Below are 8207 nucleotides of genomic sequence, written 5' to 3' on the forward strand. Positions count from 1 at the left end.
ACATCATGTCACAGAAGGAGGCTCGAGATATAGGCTAAGGAGCTCCAAAAATCTAACTCTAATGAACATGAGAAAACCCAAGTAGGGTCTCTACCTTGTGGTCAAATAGCCCTCGAAATAAATAAAATATATAAGAGTTTGGCAAAGGAAAAGGTCGAAAAAGTTGCTTCTTGAAGAAAAACATTGTTAGGTTGAATGAAATGTTGAATAGGGTTCTTTCCAAAGGAGGGAAAAACCTGGAAAATGTAAACCATAAAGAAACACTTTACATGAGTAAATGGAAAAAGGTTGTTAAAGAATATAGTGTATAAAAAATATTTAAAGGATAAAAATGGTATTGATACAATCCTAAGATTTACTATACCTTAAAGAAGTCCAATTACAAGAAACATCCTGCCATTCTGCATCTTCAAATAATTGTAAGCGAATATAGTAACATACACCAATAAATAATATTTTTTAACAAGAAAGTAAAACCATACAAAAATTGGAAATAGGGTTTATTCCCCCTTGAGGCAAACTAGGTAAAAATTTTCCTAGGAAACCTTTCTTCATACTCTAGAGTGGTTAGCTGGACAAACACTCATTTCATCTCATGCTCAAAAAATTTGTAGCTAGGGTTCTTAAAACAAAACAAGTTAACAAAATGCGTAAGTGAATAGTCACAAATTGAGGAGAATGTATAAAGAAACAAAAAAAATAATATATATATCTCATCTTGGGCATGGGAATGAAAACTTATAGAAAGAAACGAATCAACATGTAAAGAATAAATTTTGTAAATCACTTTCATTACAAAGCCTCTGTAAGAAACTTCTCATGTCAAGTCAACAAATTTGAAAAGGAGAGAAGTTGTAGAGGCCAAACTAGAGAAAGAAAGGGTTAAAAGTGATTTGTAAGTGAAAGGCCATTCTAGGGAAAGTGGCGGGGAGAATGAGGTTGGAATGGTGGGATGGGGGTGGGTAGTTACCCAAAAAGTGACCATGTGTTACCATATATGTCGATTCGAGCCATAATTACAGGCACCATTGATGTATCGACACATCAAGTTCACCTCAGAATGACCACACAGAATCACCAAAAATAGATAGTTTGAGAAGTTTTCAGACTATTCCAATATTAATAGATATAACCTACGATCTCCACAACAATAGTAATAAGAGTTATAACGTGAAAAACCTCATAAAAATGAGCCAATGATTAATAAATTAACATCATATACAAATGTTACCATATGCATTCCACTATATAATTATGATCACAATATGAATGCCAAACATTGATATGGACATACAACTAATCATATAATCTTGGAGCCACTAATGTTGCCAAGGCTTTGAATGCATAGGTTGTAGAAATCAACGTTATAACAAATAGAAACTTGGTTACAAACTATGTTTTAAAGATGTGACTATTTTCTAATAGGGTAGGATCATATATATATATATATATATATATATATATATATATATATATATATATATATATATATATATATATATATATATATATATATATATATATATATATATATATATATAAGAGTCTGTGAGTTGCAAAAAAAAAGAGATTTATGTGATGCTTGTTATTCTAGGAGAATAATAAATCCTAGAATATATATCTATATATCTATATATATATATATATATATATATATATAGATATAAGAGTCTATGAGTTGCAAAAGAAAAACAAATTTGTGTGATGCTTGTTATTCTAGGAGTAATAAATCCTAGAATATGTATGTATATGTGTGTGTGTGTTGTGTGTGTGTGTGGAAAGAAGTATTTTTGAGTAATACATATACAAAGGTAAACCAAGCAAGGGCCATAGATTAAGGAAAGTGTAAAATATGTCAACAAATTTTGAAGTGAATGAACTTACAATTTCTCTAGAATGAGCTAGAAGTTCATAGGAGTATAACTATTACATTTTGGATTTTGTTTTTCTTAAAATAGAGGTAGCATGCATTTTTGTACTATTTCTATTAAAACACAAATTCCTTTAGTATATAACGGTGTTTATGAGTGGATTTCCAAGAGGCATGTGACAAGTGGTATCAAAGCATGGTTCCAAAAAATGAGGCCTCGGGCCAATCACAAACTTTTGTTTCAACTAATAGAAAATTTTCCTTTCTTGTCACAAAGTGCATACAAAAATGAGAAATTGATAAGGAATGACCCCATGGAATAACCTAATAAAGGTACTTGCATTGGTGAAGATGAAATTTAGGCATATTTAGGCCAGGAGGCCCAAGTTCACACCAAGGAGCTGCTATATATGATGAAGGAACTACAAAACGAAATAGAAAAACTCCATGTGGATAAGGAAATATTGTTGAAAGTTAGTGATGAAAAAGAGAAGATAATTAAGAATCTAATAGATAGACCTCATTCTACTTCTCTGGAGGAAAAAATGAGGATAATATAACAAAGAAGCTTCTAAACATAAAGTAGTGGAGGAAGAAGTTGAATGTCAAAGGAAGAGGGTTGATGAAGAAGAAAATAGTTCATCCAGAGCTGAAAGTAAGTTAGAAAAGAAGCTTAGAGTAGAGTTTGATGGAGAGTTTAGATGAATTCAATCTCCAACATATGATGGGGAATTTGATGAAGTGGAAAAATCTTGGCCACTGAACATAAAATGATATTTCCAGGATTACGGTTATGCAATTGAACTAAAATCTATGTTGGCTATTTATCAATTGCAAGGAATAACATCCTTGTGGTAGGACAAGGTTCAAATATTTCATTACTTGCATGGAAACAAGGTCAATTGGGAAGAATTCTAGTGATTGTTGAAGGAAAAATACCTCATAAAACAATAATTTTATGATTAAGTGAAGGAATTTCATGATTTAAAGTTGGAACAAATGTCCATGGATGAAATTATAACCAAATTTACACATTTACTATGTTATTTTCCTTATATAAAGGAATAAAAACAAAATGTTTAGTGATTTATAAGTTGTGTTCCCCCCTCTTTTAAAGAGCAGATAAAGTATGATAATCCTAATACTATGGATGAGGTCATTTCTAAGGCAAGGATTTTTTGTCAGCAAGCTAAATAGAAGAATGATAACTCCAAAACCTAGCTTAATAAAAACAAAGAGCGACCCATACAAAATAACAAAGGAGGGAAATGAAGATAGTTTAAGGATAATGGACAAGGGAGGAAAGAATCATGGATTCAACAAGAATAGCGGTCAATCATAAAAATCACAAGTGCAAACTTAGATTGGATCCAAGGAGACCGAACTTAATAAAGGACCCAGTGGAAAAGATAGATATCCATTAAAATGTTGGGGTTGTGGCAAACCCAACCTTTTATGAAACTACCCCTATAACACAAAAGCAATTCAACATCTACAAAATGTTCAAGAATCCTCCACTGTCAATGATGTTGCTAGGAATATTCTGCACATTAGTGCATCATTGGAGGAATGAAAAGTGGAGCACCAGTCCACTATGGTGGAATTAGAAGGTATCATTCTTAACCAATATATTTCAATATTAATTGATCCTGGTGCTATTTTAAGCTATATTAGCCCTAAAATCATAGAGAGCTACAAGCTAGTTGATGAAAAACATAAGTCGCTGGTAGGTACAATTAGCTATAAGAGAAAAAATAAGAGTCACTAGTTGGATCAAATCCTGCTCGAGCTTTTTGGATGGAAAATAGAAGATAGTCAATTTAAATGTGTTGCCACTAGGCTCCTATGATGTCTTGAATACCATGCATTTGCTGGAAATTCATAAAGCACTCATGAACTGTTTGGAGAAAATAGTTGCTTATGTAATATACAATGGTGGGATACAAGTTATAAAGGGTATATTAAGAATAATTTCAATTAATCAAATATCATCACTATAGTTGAGGAAAAAACCATAAAAGGGTGTCAACTTTTTGCCATTAAGGTAGAAAATATGTCCTTGCACAAAGAAGAAAATCTGATAAAAAAATTAGAAGTGTGAAGAAATACTTTTAGGATGTTTCTCCATAAGAGATTAGAGGTCTCCCTCCAAGGAGGAAGATATACTTTTCTATAGAACTAATACCAAGAGGTACACCCGTATCTAATGCTCCCTACCAAATGATGATATTGGAACTCATGGAATTAAGAATTCAATTGGAGGAGTTGTTGAGTAAATGGTACATCAGGCCTAGTGTATCCCCATGGGGTGTACCAACCTTCTTCATTAAAAATAATGACGGGACATTTATTACTGGTGGCTAAACAAATTAACAACCAAGAATAAATACCCTTTACCGCAAGCTGATGATATTTTTTGTCAAGTCAAGGGGGTAGGCATGTTTTCCAAAATAGACCTTCAGCTAGGATACCATCAATTAAGTATCAGAGAAGAATATATAGAAATACAACATTTAGAACCCGGTATGGACACTGTGAGTTCAAAGTGTTACCATTTAGGCTCACAAATGCACCTTTTCACTTTTATGTGTCTAATGAATAGTGTGTTGAACAATTTTTTAAAGAAATTTGTGATAATTTTTGTTGATGATATATTGGTAAACTCAAAAATATTAGAGGATCAAAAAAATTGGAGGAACACAAACAACACTTATAAATAGTGTTGTGAACCTTGTGGGAAAACCATTTATATGCAAAGTTTAGTAAATGTGATTACTTTCATTACTGGATACAATATTTAGACCACATAATTTCAAAGGAAGGGATAACAGTGGATCCAGAGAAATTCAATGTTATACTTGAATGGTTGGTACCAAAGGATACAGATGATATTATATATTTTATGGCAGTAAATGGTTATTACCACAGGTTTACTGAAGGATTTTCCAAGTTGGCACACCCAATTACTTCCCTACAGAAGAACGGAGTGAAATTTATTTGGACACAACAATGTCAAGAAAGCTTTGAAAGTTCAAATATTTACTAACTCTTGCTCCAATATTCGTAATAGCAGATCTGTAAAAATATTTCGAAGTATGTCCATACGTATGTTTGGACGGATTGGGAGGTGTGCTTATGTAGAATGGGCATCTCATGGATTACAAGTTACGAAAATTAAAAGAGAAGGAGAAAGGTTATGTAGTGTATGATTCAGAATTAGCAACAATGATCCACATCTTCAATATGTGGAGACAATATTTATTTTGGATCACATCATTTTAAAGTTCTTCTTCAACTAACTTGAATTGAATATTAGGAAAGCCAGGTGGATGAATTTCCTAACTGATTTTGGATTTGATATTACACACAACAATGGAAATGAAAATAAGGTGGAGGACACCTTAAGTCGAAGTGAAAAAATATTTTGTGAGATTTCTAACAGTCAAAGTGAAACATATTTTTTGGATAAATTCAAAGACATAACATTAACAAATCATACTTATGAACAAATATGTAAAAACCTAGAAGATAAAGCTGATCTAAATAGATGGGATGATATAAAATCAACAAAAATGTGTTTCTAATGTATAAAAATATACTTTACATACTATATCAAGAGGTAATTAAACAATTCATTCTTGATGAACAACACAAGAAACCCTTTGCAGGCCATCTAAGATACAAAAAAATGATAGCAAGCCTAAAAAAGGAGTCCTTTTGGCATATAATGAAAAGTGAAGTGGCATAATATCTAGTTAGATTTCATGAATTTTAACAAGTGAAAGAAAAACATTAGCATCCAGCTGCCCTATTAAATCCCTTGCCCATTCTAAAATGGAAATAGGAGGTGATATCCCTAGATTTTATTACATGGCTGCCTCAAACACGAAGACAACATGATGCTATCATGGTAGTAGTTAAAAAAATTTAACTAAAGTGATCATTTTATTCTTGCATAGTTTACATATAAGGCTACAAAATTAGATGATGTCTTTATGAAAGAAATATTTAAGTTTCATTACATACCTAAAGTGGTCATTTGAGATAGAGACTCAAAATTCACCTCGAATGTTTAGAAGCCCTTGTGAAAATTCCATGTAAAAATATATAAATACCACGGATGATGGGACACGTATTCCAAGATGAATGGTGGGCAAGACATCCTAGGGGGTGTTCATTTGGTTGTTTATGGTTAAGGAAATTGGCAAAGGCAATGGCTAAGGAATTAAAGAGCAAAACAGTGTTTTGGCACATTTATTTATGGAAATAATGGAAAATATGAGAAAAAGGAGGTGAAAGGCCACAGGTTGCATGTGAGGAAAATGAAGGAAAATCATGGAAATTAGGAGAAAAAGGAGGTGAAAGGTCATAGGTTTCATGTGAGGAGGAAAATGAAGGAAAATAATGGAAAGTGAAGAAAATGGAGGCCTCATACATCAAAAGGCTTGAACTAAGGATTAGTTGGCAAGATTCTTCCTTTCAGTGTGAACCTTTTGTCAGTTTAGTTTTGGAGCTCTCTCATTATTCTCTCTCTCTCTCTCTCTCATACTCTTGGACACTTGGAGTTTTCTTGGAGGGTGCGGCATACTTGGATTCTTGGAGAAAGAAGGCAAAGGAAGAGAAGTGAAGCATAAGAGGGCATGGCCATCAACAGCTACATCAGATTACTTACAAGTACAGAGTTACATGTATGATATCTTCACTAGTTTTGGCATGCATGGCACATGCATGTGGTTTCTTGGTTATGATCTCTCATTGGCATGGAGGATTGCCTGGATCGATAGTGGATTGCCTAGCCTTGCAATTTCCTAGATAGCCATGGTGATTGTGGGTTTACTTTCATTGCTTTGTTTTTGTTGGTTCTCATGTTTCCTTAGCTTGGGTTGAGTTATTAGTCCTGGAAGCCATGGTTGAACAAACGCTATGGAAGCCCTGTAACAACTTGGGTTGAGTTACTAGTCGTGGAAGCCCTGGTTGGAAAAATGCTCTAGAAGCCCTTGGTGGGTTGAGTTACTAGTCTTGGAAGCCTTGGTTGGATAAACGCTCTGGAAGCCCTGTATAAGTTAGGGGTTGATTTACTAGTTCTGGACGCCTTGGTTGGACAAATGCTCTAGAAGCCCTGTATAAGCTATGGGTTGAGTTACTAGTTCTGGAAGCCTTGGTTGGAGAAATGCTCTGGAAGCCTTGGAAGGCTTGGATGGAGACCAATCTGATGATGTTTTTTGGTGATGTCAGATCGTGAGGTGGAATCACTATTTGATGGGTTGAGGTGGGTGGCCTCTGGAAGCCTTGGATGAGTTTTGATTGATGTGTTCAATGAGATCCGACATTCATGCTTGGAATATGGCACGGGGGTGATTGGTTGAAGAGAGAATTGGCTCAGCTAATCTATGGTTGGGTGGAATGTGGTAGTCCCATCTCTGGTTGGTTCATTGCATTTATTAATGAAAAAATTCATTCCCTTGATTTTCATGTGCAAATGTATTGATGTATATATGGATTTTGATGGCTGATATGTTTATTGTATTTCTGTTCCTATTACACTTTTTTATATGCACATTTACCCCAGAGGTTGTTACACTTATTTACAATATCGGGTACACAAATAAAATCATCATTGCATATCATCCATAGATGGATGGGGAGACTGGTAGAGTTAATCAAATTTTGGAATATATGTTGTGAATGTACATAATCAATGAACAATCTAACCAGGAGGATTACATCCATTTGGTGGAGTTTGTGTAAAACAATGGTTATTAGAACTCCTTGAAAATGGGTCATTTTAAGGAATTATATGGAATAAAATAGCATGTACCCTTAATTTGGAGTCGAATAGAAGATCATTTGGTGTTAGGACCAGACCTATTATAGTAAATGGAGAAAATAGTAAAGCAAATTGGGAAAATTTTGAAAAAGGAAAAGGACGAGAAAAAGCTATAGGGGCATGAAAATGACTTTTAAAGAGTTCCATGTAGGACAAAATGTTTATTTAAAATATTTACCTAAGAAAATTTCTTTGAAGTTTGGAAATTATCTTAAGTCTTCTCCTCGATATTGTGGGCCATTTGAAATACTAGCCAGAGTGTGACCAATAGCTTATAAGTTAGCTTTAATATCTCATCTTAAGATACACAATATATTTGATGTATATTTATTAAAGAAATAAATATATTATCCTAATCATGTAATTAATTGGAAAGTTGTACAAGTCGAACTGGAAGGAGAATTCTAGGTTGCAGCTGTATAAATTTTGGGTCAAAGGGAAACTACTCTATGAAAAAGAACCATTGCTTAAGTCAAAGTGCAATGGGGGCACTTTGGGACTGAAGAGACC

This window comes from Pinus tabuliformis, chromosome 3_1 (assembly GCF_031772625.1).
Source record: "Pinus tabuliformis cultivar Carrire ecotype Pingquan chromosome 3_1, CPIR1, whole genome shotgun sequence".
NCBI lineage: Eukaryota > Viridiplantae > Streptophyta > Pinopsida > Pinales > Pinaceae > Pinus > Pinus tabuliformis.